The following is a 14073-nucleotide window of genomic DNA, read 5'->3' on the forward strand; positions in this document are numbered from 1 at the left end:
AAAACATCAGATAAAAATTCGATTGATGACTTCCTAAGAGAGAGTCTCCATTCCTTCCAAGCTAATTATGTCAGTGTAGACCAGATATGGCTCAAACTCAAAAATACACTATCGACAGCAATAGATAGATTCATACCGCGTAAGTTAATTAGAGACGGGACTGATCCAACATGGTACACAAAACACGTCAGAACACTGTTGAAGAAGCAACGAAAACAGCTTGCCAGATTCAGTGGAACGCAAAATCCCCAAGACTGGCTGAATTTCACTGAAGCTCGAAATTTAGTGCGGATGTCAATGCGAGGTGCTTTTAATATTTCCACAATTAAACATTGTCTCAAAATATGGTAGAAAACCCAAAGAGATTCTGGCCTATGTAAAGCACACCACTGGAAAAAACTAGTCAATACCGTCACCGAGCGATAGCAATGGAAATGTTACCGCTATTGGTACCACTAAAGCGGAGTTACTAAATACAGTTTTCCGTAGTTCCTTCACGAAAGAAGTCGAAGTAAATATTCCAGAATTCGAAACGACAACAGCTGTTAGCATGAACGACATAAAAGTAGATATCTTGGGTGTTGCGAAACAACTCAAATCACTTAAGAAAGGCAACTCTTCCGGTCCAAGTGGTATACCAATCAGGTTCCTTTCAGAGCTTGCAGTCACAATAGCGGCTTTCTTAGCAGTCATATACAACCGCTCACTTGACGAAAGGTCTGTTCTTAAAGACTGTAAAGTAGCACAGTTCACACCAATATTCAAGAAAGGAAATAGGAGTAACCCATTGAATTACAGACTCATATCACTGACCTCAAGTTGCAGTAGGATTTTGGAGCATACACTGTAATCGAACATTATGAATCACCTTGAAGAAAATGATTTATTGATACAAACCAACACGGATTCAGAAAATATCGTTCCTGCGCAGCATAGCTAGATCTATATTCCCATGAAGTAATGAGTGCTGTCGACAAGGGATCTCAGAGAGATTCCAGAAGCCTTTGATGCCGTTCCTCACAAGCGACTATTAATCAAATTGCGTGCATATGGAGTATCCTCTCAGCTCTGTGACTGGATTCGTGATTTCCTCTCAGAAAGGTCACAGTTCGTAGTGATAGACGGTAAACCATCGAGTAGAACAGGAGTAATATCTGGCATTCCGCAAGGTAGTGTCATAGGACATCTGCTGTTCCTGATTTACATAAACGATGTAGGTGATAATCTGAGCAGCCCCCTTAGATTGTTTGCAGATGACGCTGTAATTTACCGTGTAGTTAACTCATCAGACGATCAATTTCAATTACAAAATGATCTAGAGAGAATTTCTGTATGGCGCTAAAAGTAGCAATTGGCACTATACAAAGAAAAGTGCGCGGTCATCCACATGAGTACTAAAAGAAATCCGATAAATTTTGGGTATACGATAAATCGCACAAATCTAAGGGCTATCAGTTCGACTACATTCCTAGGAATTACAATTACGAGCAACTTAAATTGGAAAGACCACATAGACAATATTGTGTGGGGAAGGCGAAACAAAGACTGCGCTTTGTTGGCAGAACACTTAGTAGATGCGACAGTCCCACTAAAGAGACAGCCTACATTACACTTGTCCGTCCTCTGCTGTAAAATTGTTGCGCGGTGTGGGTCCTTTCCAGGTAGGATTACGGAGGACATCGACAAAATTCAAAGAAGGGCAGCTCGTTTCGTGTTGTCGCGCAGTAGGTGTGAGAGTGTCATTGATATGATACGTGTGTTGGGGTGACAGTCACTGAAACAAAGGCGATTACTTTGCGGCGAGATCTATTTACGAAATTTCAATCACCAACTTTCTCTTCCTAATGCGAAAATATTTTGTTGACACCCACCTACGTAGGAAGAAATGATCGTCATAATAAAATGAGAGAAATCAGAGCTCGAACGGAAAGATTTAGGTGTTCCTTTTTCCCACGCCCCATTCGAGAGTGCAGTGGTAGAGAAGTAGTATGAAAATGGTTCGATGAATAGTCTGGCAGGCCCTTAAGTGTGTGAACTGCAGAGTAACCACGTAGATGTAAATGTATAGCCGTACATAATTGGTGTACTGTCACTGCCCGGGATTTTGTGCCCGAACTGACCAGTCTATTATGTCACATATATGCCTGACTGGATGCATGTCGAGAGATCTGCGTGCCCAAATCATTCGTTAGAACTGTCCAGAATGTCCTCCAAACCAACCGTGAACAACTGTGGCTCCGTGACATAGCGCATTGCCATCCACAAAAATTCCATCGTAGCCGAACATAACCATTTACAGTCATGATCGGTTCAGTCCATTCCATGTAAATACGGCCTTGGCCATTACGAAGGTAGCAAAGTTTGCACAGTGTCTTGTTGACAACCTGGGAGCATGGCTTCGTGAGGTCTGCACCGCACTGCAGGCGATGTCATTCTGTTAGCTAAGGCATTCGCGTAGGTCGTCTGCTGGCATAGCCCATTAATGCCAAATTTCGCCGTACTGTCCTAAAGGATACTTTCGCAGTACATCCCACACTGATTTCTATGTCTGTTTCACGCAGTGTTGCAAGTCTGTTAGCACTGAGAACTCTAAGCAAAGGAGGCTGCTCTCTGTCGTTAAATGAAGGCGTCGAGCAGCACGTTGTCCATGGCGAGTAATACCAGAAATTTGGTATTCTCGGTACAATCTTGAAACTGTGGATCTCGGAGTACTGAATTCCCTAAAAATTTCCAAAATGGATTCGTATTCTCGGTACAATCTTGAAACTATGGATCTCGGACTACTGAATTCCCTAATAATTTCCAAAATGGATTGGTATTCTCGGTACAATCTTGAAACTGTGGATCTCGGACTACTGAATTCCCTAACAATTTCCAAAATGGATTCGTATTCTCGGTACAACCTTGAAACTGTGGATCTCGGACTACTGAATTCGCTAATAATTTCCAAAATGGATTGGTATTCTGGGTACAATCTTGAAACTGCGGATTTCGGACTACTGAATTCCCTAAAAATTTCCAAAATGGATTGGTATTCTCGGTACAATCTTGAAACTGTGGATCTCGGACTACTGAATTCCCTAACAATTTCCGAAATGGATTGGTATTCTCGGTACAATCTTGAAACTGTGGATCTCGGACTACTGAATTCCCTAACAATTTTCAAAATGGATCCGCATTCTCGGTACAATCTTGAAACTGTGGATCTCGGACTACTGTATTCTCTAACAATTTTCAAAATGGAATGTCCCATGCGCCTACCTCAAACCACCATTCTGAGTACGAAGTCTGTTAATTCCCATCGTGCGACCATAATCAGGTCGAGAACCTTTTCACATGTATCATCTAAGTACAAGTGACAGCTCCGTCAGTGCACTGCCCTTTTATACCATGTGTATGCGACACAACCGCCACCTGTATATGTGCATATCGGTGTCCCATGACTTTTGTCGCCTCATTTCATTTGGTGTGTGTGTGTGTGTGTGTGTGTGTGTGTGTGTGTGTGTGTGGAAGGGGGAGGGGGGTGATGTGGCCGGCGGGAGGGGGGGGAGATGGTAACAAAGTGTCACTCCTCCATAAAATCCAACGCTGAATCTATATCTTCAGTGAGATCATCAAACCAATCACTACCATGGAAGGTGGCAACAACCAAATATTCGCCAGCAAAGACTCTTACTGCGTGCCAGTATGGAGCTAGGTGTCTGGGAGATAGTGGAGGAAGGCGCGTGGAGGTTGAGGTGGCCACGCCTCGGCAGCAGGAAGCAGGGCAAGACGCGGTGAGTGTAGGAAGCGTAGGCCAGCTTCTGCAGCAGCTGGCAGGTCGCCGTCGGCCCCGGATGTTGAAACAGCGCGCACCCATTGTGGCGTTTGAGATAGGCGGCGCGGCGCTAGGATAGGACAGGGCCGCACTCGCGGCCCGCCGCGCCACGTCGGCCAAGAGGTAGGCCAGCACAGCCCGGCCCAGCCGTTGCGAAACGGAACGGAACGGAACGGAACGTGGCCCGCAGCGGCGCCGACTGGCTTTCGAAACGGCGCGACCTGACCGCGGCGCGCTACCGCAACCCTGTACTCAGAAACACTCCGCTGCCCTGCCCTTCCCAGTCTGCGCTTGGACTGGGCGCGCCGTCACTCGATCTGCACTGGTAGGGCTTCGCGTTAGAGATGTGCGATGTTGGCAAATCATCTATGCCAATTTCGTTTTCATTATCATTTTCTAAACATCGATGGCCGATAATAATCGCCCCAAAACATTGTAGTTTAAACATTCTGCAGTCGAACAATGGCGTAAAAAACAACATACCAATACATCCATTACCATACACTGAGGTGACGACATTAGTTTTATCGTGTACATAAGGCATGAAACGGCGGAGCATTGACGAAGCTGCTATTTATACTCAAGAGATTCATGTAAAAAACGTTTCCTACGTGATTATGGCCCCACGATGGGAATTAACAGACTTTGAACACGTAATGATAGTTGGAGCTAGACGCATGGGACTTTCCGTTTCAAAAATCGTTAGGAAATTCAATAATTCGAGTTCCACAGTCTCAGGAGGATGCCCAGAATAACAAATTTTGGGCATTACCTCTCACCACTGACAACATACAGCTGGGCCGGAGTGGCCCTGCGATTCTACGCACTACAGTCTGGAACCGCGAGGCCGCTACGGTCACAGGTTCGAATCCTGCCTCGGGCATGGATGTGTGTGATGTCCTCAGGTTAGTTAGGTTTAAGCAGTTCTAAGTTCTAGGGGACTGATGAAAAAAAAATGGTTCAAATGGATCTGAGCACTATGGGACTTATCATCTATAGTCATCAGTCCCCTAGAACTTAGAACTACTTAAACCTAAATAACCTAAGAACATCACACAACACCCAGTCATCACGAGGCAGAGAAAATCCCTGACCCCGCCAGGAATCGAAGCCGGGAACCCGGGCGTGGGAAGCGAGAACGCTACCGCACGACCACGAGCTGCGGACGGGACTGATGACCTCAGACGTTGAGTCCCATAGTGCTCAGAGCCATTTTTGACAACACAGTGCCCGACTGTCTTCACTTAACGACCGAGAGCAACTGTGTTTCTGTACAGTTGTCGGTGCTAACAGACAAGCAAAACAACGTGCAACAGACCCAGAAATCAATGTGGGACGTACTACGAACGTATCCGTTAGGCCTGCAGCGCCTCTCCTGGGCTCGTGATCATACCGGTAGTACTCTGGACGACTGGAAAACGGTGGCTTCGTGCAGATGAGTCCCGATTTCAGTCGGTGAGAGTTGACGGTAGGGTTGAGTGACCCCATGGAGCCATGGACCCAAATTGTCAACAAGGCGCTGTGCAGGTTGGTGGTGGCTCTATATTGGTGTGGGTTGTGTTTACACGGAGTGCAGTGGGTTCTTTGGTTCAACTGAACCGAGCATTGACTGGAAATGGTTATGTTCGGCTGTTTGGTGACCGTTTCCAAACGTTTATGGACTTCATGTTCAAAAATAACGGTGTTCTGTCAACGGGCCACAGTTGTTGTTATTTGAAGAACATCGTGCTCCGTCCGTCCGTCATGATTTATTTTACTGCCTACAGTAGGTAGCACAATTCCTTAACTGCATCTACTTCGTAACCGTCAATCCAAAGAAATGTTCAAATTTGTGTGAAATCTTATGGGACTTAACTGCTAAGGTCATCAGTCCCTAAGCTTACACATTACTTAACCTAAATTATCCTAAGGACAAACACACACACCCATACCAGAAGGAGGACTCGAACCTCTGCCGGGACCAGCCGCGCAGCCCTTGACTGCAGCGCCCTAGACCGCTCGGCTAATCCTGCGCGGCTAACCATCAATCCTGATGTTAAGTTTTTTTACTGTTCTCATTTCTGCTACTTTTCATTACTTTCTTCTTTCTTCATTTACTCTTAAACCACATCCTGTACTCAACAGACTATTCATTACATTCAGCACATCCTGCAATTCTTCACTTTCACCGAAGACAGCAATGTCATCAACGAATCTTATTATTGATAACCTTTCACCTTAAATTTTAATTTTACTCTCGAATTTTTCTTTTATTTCTATCATTGTTTGTTCTATGTGTAGACAGAACAGTAGAAGCGAAAGACTACATCCCAGTCTTACATCCCTTTATATACGAGCACTTATCACTTTTATTATTCCCTGTTGACTCTTGTACATGTTACATATTATCAATTTCTCCCTATAGCTTATCCCTATTTTTCTCAGAATTTCGAACATCTTGCACCATTTGACACTGTCGAACGATTTTCCAGGTTCACAAATCCTAGGAACGTGTCTTGACTTTTCTTTAGTTTTAGTTCCGTTATCAAGCGCAACGGCAGAATTGCCTCTCTGGCGCCTTTACCTTTTCTAAAGCCAAACTGATCGTCATCTAGCACATGTTCAATTTTCTTTTCCATTCTTGTCAACAAGTTGGATGCATGAGTTCTTAAGCTGATTGTGCGATAATTCTCGTACTTGTCAGCTCTTGCAGTTTTCGGAATTGTAGGGATGATATTTTTCTGAAAGTATGTCGCCAGACTCATACATTCTATACACCAAGGTGAAGAGTCGTTCTGTTGCCACTTACCCCAACGATTTTAAAAATTCTGTGGAAATTAATTTATCCCTTCTGCCTTTTTGATTTTAAATCATCCAGTGCTCTTTTAATTTTGATTCTAGTACTGAAACAGCTATCTCTTCCCTGTTGACTCCTGTTTCTTCATCTATGACGTTATCAGACAAGTCTTTCTCCTCGTAGAAGCCTTCAATATATGCTTTCCAACCTACACCCTCTCTTATTTGCATCTAGCAGTGGAATTCCCATTGCACTCTTAATATTACCGCCCTTGATTTTAATTTCACGGAAGGTTATTTTGACTTTTCCGTATGCTGAATCTGTCCTTCTGACCGACATTTATTTTCAGATTTCTTCAAATTTTTCCTGTAGCCATTTCATCTTAGCTTCCCTACACTTTCAATTTACCTCATTCCTCAGTGACTTGTATTTCTGTATTCCTGAATTTCCCTTAACATTTTTGTACTTCCTTCTTTCATCAATTAGCTGAAGGATTACTAATGTTTTCTTTGCAGTTTCCTTCTTTGTACCTGTGTTTTCTTTTGAAACTTTTGTGATTGCTCTTTTTAAAGGTATTCATTCCTCTTCAACTTAAATGCGTACTGAGCTATTCCTCATCGCAGTATTTTTTAGTCTTAGAGTACTTCAAGCGTATCTCTTCATTCCTTAGTGCTGCCATATCGTACTTCTTTGCCTACTGGTCCTCTGTTACACTTCAGCCTATTCTTCTTCACTACTAATCTGTGGTCCGAGCCTATATCTGCTCCTAGGTACGCCTTAAAATTCAGTATCTGATTTCGAAATCTCTATCTGACCATGATGTAACCTAACTGAAATCTTCCCGTATCTCCAGGCCTCTTCCAAGTACACCTCCTCCTCTTGTCATTCTTGAACAGAGTATTCGCTATTACTAGCTGAAATTTGTTACAGAACTCAATTAGTCTTTCTCCTCTCTCATTCCTGTTACCAAGTCCATATTCACGGGTAACCCTTTCTTCTACTCCTTCCCGCGCAACCACATTCTCGTCCCCCATGACTATTAGAGTTTCATCTCCGTTTACGTATTGAATTACTTGTTAAATATCCTCATATACTTGCTCTATCTCTTTATCTTCTGCTTGCATGTATACCTGAAGTATCGTTGTATTTGTTGGTTTTCTGTCATCTCTGATGAGATCAACCCACTCACTGAACTGTTCCTTGTAATTCATTCTGTGTCCTTTCTTCCTATTCATAACGTTATGCCATCTTCTGCTGCCGTTGATATTACCCTTTACTTGTCTGACCAGAAATCATTGTCTTCTTTCCATTTCACTTCACTGACCCCAACTACGAGTAAATCTAGATTGAGACTTTGCATTTCCCTTTCCAGATTTTCTGGCCTCTCTAGCAAGTTCAAACTTTTGACATTCCACGCCACGACCCGTAGAACGTTATCCTTTCATTGCTTATTACATATTTTTCTTTTAGCAGCATAGCCCTGTGAAAGCCGGCCATTGAATAAAATGCTTTTTTAACGATCTTCGGTTGTCATACAAATATTCAGCTAATTTCTCGGACGCAGAAGAAACATTAGAGTGAGCATCAAGTTGTATACCTCTGCTATTTAATTGAATAGAAACAGCTATTCTGCTGACGATCGGTAAACCGATATTTGACTGGTCTACAAAAACCGCTTCAGGCCTTAATATATAAACATGGCATTGAAAAACGGTTTCCAAAATCCGTTTTTCGTCTTCCAGATGTTGCGTCGCATGTAAGTGTTGCACGTCTGTTATTCCGGTAGAAGTTTACAAGAATGACATTTCAGATTATTCGTTCGATAGATTTAGAATTGATCCCCGTGTACGTATTTTGGTAATGTAATGGCAGTGTTTTTCTTCCTTTTTTATTTTGGAAATCTGCTGTTATTGTTTTTGTGGTCTTCAGTCCAGAGACTGGTTTGATGCAGCTCTCCGTGCTACTCTATCCTGTGCAAGCTCCGTCATCTGCCATTACCTACTGCAACCTACATCCTTCTGAATCTGCCTAGTATATTCATTTCTTGGTCTCCCTCTACGATTTTTACCCTCTACGGTGCCCTCCTTTACTAAATTGGTGATCCCTTGATGCACCAGAATATGCACTATCAACTGATCCTTTCTTCTAGAGAAGTTTGCCACAAATTTCTCTTCTCTCTAATTCTATGCTGTTAAGGCATACTTTTGATAGATTTTTGATACCAACGTAAATGACCTTCTAAATCCTAAAGCTACCACAGATTTCAATAACTAAGAAGAGATGCCATCAGTACATCACTAAAGAAGTTCACTTTAACACATCTTTGAGGAATAAGCAACAATATGTATGTAACACTAACTAGGAAAGATGAATGAAGTTTACGGCTAACGGCTTCTTCAGGAGGAAACAAGTCTGATGAATTGGAAGGAGGGACCATTAAGGCCGATAGACAAGGAGCACAAGCTCGGTTAGGGTAGAAAATTAGATTTGCCCTTTTCTAGATAAAAAAAACGGCACTTGCCACAACCGATTTTCGGTAATCAAGAAACACCTTAATCTTGACGACCAAACAAGGATCTGAACCTCTGTCTTTCCGAATGTGAGGTCAGTGTTTTGCCCTCTCTCAGTAGTATTTCAGAAATGTGTTGCACAAACACAGTGTTCATTAGTAAAATTTAATATTAGGATCTTCCTCTCTGTTTTCCTTTACTAGAAAGTATTCTCAGTCTAGATTATTTTTGCAGCAACCAATAGTGTATTTCCTGATCTTCAAGAGAACAAAGAAATTTTCACTACATTTTCAGCAAGTGAGTATGTAACTGGACGAAACCTACTGTGATACTGTCAATTAGTTGATGACGTAAATACCAAAACAGTTTGAAATATGAAATGCTGAATTCTCTGTTTCAACGGTTCCTCATAAAAGTGAATTTTCCCCTACGGCTGAGCGGCCACTTCTAGCGAGATAACTTTCAACAGCATAGTAATTACTTGAAGAATATCAATGATAAGCTTGCCCTGATAAATTTCTTTTGTTAAACCGTAGTCCTCCTTCATCTGCTGTATCAGTTTTAAGTGCCTTACGTCATATGCCTCTCGCGTTTACGACACAGCGATTCCTTTTCACACAGGAGCCACGTGGTTCCATTTCGCCACCTAGCTTCGCCACATTTTTGGTATCTCGCCCACTAAAGCGATATCTGGAAGTGTACGGCTCGTTTCGCCCGCGATAAAGATTAACGGCAGGCAGCTGATGTAGGTCGGTGTGCCAGCTTGTAGGTCACGCTCACAGACCAATGGACACAGGGCTAGGCACCCTCGCTGAAGGCAGGGTGTCTCGCATAATATTGCGATAACCGTCCTGGAGCCCGGAGAACAACTCTATCAGACAAACAGTTTGAATTCTCTTCTTGCTATTGTCGAGGTTTCTCTCACACTTCTCAAACATGCACTGGTGTAATTTCTCCAGGATGCTGGACGAATCAGTTCGAGTTATCATCCATATCCCAGAAGAAAATTATTTCGTAGATGTTGTGGTACAAGTTGAGGTGGCGGTGGTTACAGCAACAGAGGGTTCTGACTGCCGTGACATTGTACTCCACCAGCACAGCAGTGCATTAATTTTCGTTTCAGAAACCCAAAGATCGTAAGACAGCCTCAAAGACTTAATGATATTCTCTCATAATGATGGTGTGTATAACTTGAATGTGATACAAGCAATACCATCAACTGGTGAACAAACAAATTAGAAGGTGTCTATTTTCGAGTTCTGTACATACCGTATATGGTCCAAGAGAACGAGGACAACCAGACAGTAAATTCATGATAACCGTTTCATTAGTAAATGGTTTATACTTGCGCAAAAATCGAGACCGAATGCCTCCTGTACATCCATCTTCATCAACGTCAATTTTGTGTTGTGGAGCTTGAAGATTATAGTACACTGAAACGCCGTTCGTGTACGCCTGATGGCCATCAATATGCACGCATGAGGATTTTGTAATCATCAATCAGTATGCCTTGCGAAGCAGTTGTAAGCAGTTTGATATGAATGTTGTGTTTGTGGAACATTTTTTGTAATGTTGACACATTGTCGCGCCTTCTTCCTGGAATGTACGCACACGCTGTGTCCGTTGGGAGTACAATTGAGACTTGGAGGGTTGGAACTTCAGGAGTGGCAAATATTTATTTACAGCTAGTACAGAATATATATGCGTTTATAAGTTTTACTGACCTTCAAAGTAGTCAACAGCATTATGTATAACCCATTGCCAGCGATGTGGGAGTCGTAGGATACTCTTAGCAGTGCCAGTTTCGTTGACAGTTCGAGCGGTGCGGTCTATTGGCCGACGACTTTCTAGCAGTTCTGAAGCGAATGCTGTGAATTGTTTCCTTCAGTTTAGAAATCGAGTTGAACTTACGAGAGCTTAAGTCAGGGGAGTGCAGTAGGTGATACAGCACTTAGCAGCCCCATCAGTCAAAGAAATCAGTAACAGTTTGCACTCTATGTGCTTGAGAACTGTCTTGAAAAATGTTGGTCAGGTCCTGCAGAAAGTGTCATCACTTCTGTCTCTAAGCTGATCGTAGGTTGTGTTCCAAAAATGAACAGCATGGGGACAGAAGCGATGACACTTTTGCAGGACAATGCTGAAACACGTTCAGTGCAAGCTGTTACTGATATGTTTGATGGGGCTGCTAAGTGCTATACCACCTACTACACTCCCCTGACTTAAGCTCTAGTGAGTTCAGCTCGATTTCTAAACTGAAGGAAACCGTTCACGGCATTCGCTTCAGAACTACTACAAATTCGTCGGGCAATAGGCCGCGCCGCTCGAACTGTCAACAAAACTGGCACTGCTAAGAGTATCCCACGATTTCCACATAGCTGACAACGGGTTATACGCAATGCTGGTGACTACTTTGAAGGTCAGTAAGACTATGAAACACGTATCTATTTTGTACGAGCTGTAAATAAATAGTTGCCACTATTACAGTTCCAACCCTTGTATATTAGTGGACGGCCATGTTGTAGCAGCAGGGCACCCGCCTTGTGGTAAATCCGCACCTGTGTCATAACATAGCAGGAAATATACTGCGTTAAAATAAGTCATTTGAAATCATTTGTTGTATTTTATAATGATGTACAGGAAATTCTGCGACTCAGGAGAATTACCTGATGCGTTGGTGAGACGTTCAGGTGACGAAGGCAGCGTTTGATCGAGTTTTTCTTTACCATTCTTACAGCATAAAAACAGGCCGCTACCATTCCAACACTACTAGTCTGTCGTGCTGGGTACCTATACAGAAGGGTCTGGATAAATCACTTCTTCCCCCTTCTCGCTACTCAGTCACTGATAGGAATGGTTGAGAGTGTATGGGGAAGGTGATTGATACTGAGAAAGAGGGGAAGACGAGATGAACAGAGAATGGGGGAAGGTGAAGAAAACAGAGACAAGGAGAGGAGAAGATGAGGTGAACAGAGAGAGGGATAAGATTAGGTGATAGAGAGAGGAAGGTAGGAGGTGATGGAGGAAGGTATACTAGAAGGTGGGGATGGATGGAGAGACTAGGAGGAGCAGACAGAGACTGGGAAGAGTGAATGGACAGAGGAAGACAGGGAGGAGGGGATGGATAGAAGAGGGGGAGGAGGGGTTGAGAGAGGGGGGGTCAACAGAGAGAGGCTGGAGAAGACGATAGCCAGAGAGAGTGATTGTGAGGATAATGGACAGAGAGAGTGTGGAAGAGAAGGAGATGGCCAGAGAAAGTGTGAAGTAGGATGAAATGAACAGAGAGATGGCATGGAGAATGTGGACAGAAAGAGAGTGCAGCCTTCGTCTCAGTGACTGGAAAACCGTTTCTAGCCCCTGATGTTCAGGCTGCCCTGCAAACCAGGTCGATAAGTCAGCCTGACAATATTCCCACACAACATGCCTGATATGCAGAGAAGTCTACTTGGCAGAGGTTGAAAAATACGTTTACCCTTGTCTTCTGTCTTACTGGGGCAAAGAGGATTTGGTAATAAATACACTCTGCTGCCTATTGTACAGACACACACAAAACATACATCCACAAACCACACACAGAAATGTACAGTGTCTCTTAGTTGTTATGCTTTTGATATGAACGAATAAACTTAAAAATGCGTTTTCTTTTAATCCTCCAAAAGTCTAAACAGTTGCACAGCACTTGTGAGAAGCTGATTGTATATGAATAATAGCTGAACTCTTTGGACTTCATCTGTGAAGTCATCAAGATTTCGAATTTTCTGGTATAAAAGCAGTGAACTGTAACACTATTACCTATTGAGACATTATTTTTCTCAGTGTTTCTCTGCCGGTTTCAAACTGTTTTTCCATTGAAACTTCCTGGCAGATTAAAACTGTGTGCCCGACCGAGACTCGAACTCGGGACCTTTGCCTTTCGCGGGCAAGTGCTCTACCAACTGAGCCACCGAAGCACGACTCACGTCCGGTACTCACAGCTTTACTTCTGCCAGTATCCGTCTCCTACCTTCCAAACTTTACAGAAGCTCTTCTGCGAACCTTGCAGAACTAGCACTCCTGAAAGAAAGGATACTGCGGAGACATGGCTTAGCCACAGCCTGGGGGATGTTTCCAGAATGAGATTTTCACTCTGCAGCGGAGTGTGCGCTGATATGAAACTTCCTGGCAGATTAAAACTGTGTGCCCGACCGAGACTCGAACTCGGGACCTTTGCCTTTCGCGGGCAAGTGCTCTACCAACTGAGCCACCGAAGCACGACTCACGGGCGGTGCCTGTTCTGCTTCAGCGATTTGGTTGGGAACCACTCCAACATCCTACGCCCAGCGTGGATCTTCCACCGGGTAATTTTCACACTTCTGGCGACCTATGGAAAAACATGTGCCGACGTCGGTTCCAAATGGATGAGGAAGCGCAGGAGTGGGTGTGGTTGTGGATCCGTCAACGGCCGATCGCGATCTACGAAACAGGAGTTGACCATCTCGTCTCCCAGTGGATAAATAGCTTAATGTGTGTAGTGATTACTTTTGAATGGAATCATTCCAAACTCTATTTGTGGCGGGTGCTCAGATTTCATTTGACTGTCCCTCTTGAATTAAGAGGACAGGATATCCATGCTACATTTGCAAAGCAGAGAGTGGGTCGTATCAGAAATTTGTAACTGAGGACAGTTGAACGGTGGAATCCCTGTATTTGGTCGATTAGTAGTTTATGTAATTTAAGTCTATTGTGGGCTCGAATGGTTAGTATGGAAGCATATAGTCAGTCGCTTTTCCCTCAATCCATTTGCGAGTGTAATAGGAAAAGGAATGACTAGCTTATGGAAAAAGGAATGACCAGCAGTGGAGTAAGACACCATTCGCCATGCACAGTATGATGGCTTGCGCAATATGTGCGTAGATGTAGGTATAGATTCTCTGGATGCAAATCAGGATGCACGTGCTTTTCTACTTGCTGAACATATGCTCCGAAAAAGTATT

At 43.5% G+C, this 14073-nt stretch overlaps 2 non-coding genes across 2 annotated transcripts; both read right to left on the reverse strand.

Annotated features, from left to right (window-relative positions):
• Window positions 1-12976: 12976 nt before the first annotated feature.
• Trnas-cga (transfer RNA serine (anticodon CGA)) lies at window positions 12977-13051 on the reverse strand. The gene has a single exon. It is a non-coding gene; the product is annotated as a tRNA-Ser (tRNA).
• A 225-nt stretch (window positions 13052-13276) lies between these two features.
• Trnas-cga (transfer RNA serine (anticodon CGA)) lies at window positions 13277-13351 on the reverse strand. Its single transcript has one exon. It is a non-coding gene; the product is annotated as a tRNA-Ser (tRNA).
• Window positions 13352-14073: the final 722 nt, after the last annotated feature.

The sequence above is a fragment of the Schistocerca gregaria genome, chromosome 5 (genome assembly GCF_023897955.1).
Source record: "Schistocerca gregaria isolate iqSchGreg1 chromosome 5, iqSchGreg1.2, whole genome shotgun sequence".
Lineage (NCBI taxonomy): Eukaryota > Metazoa > Arthropoda > Insecta > Orthoptera > Acrididae > Schistocerca > Schistocerca gregaria.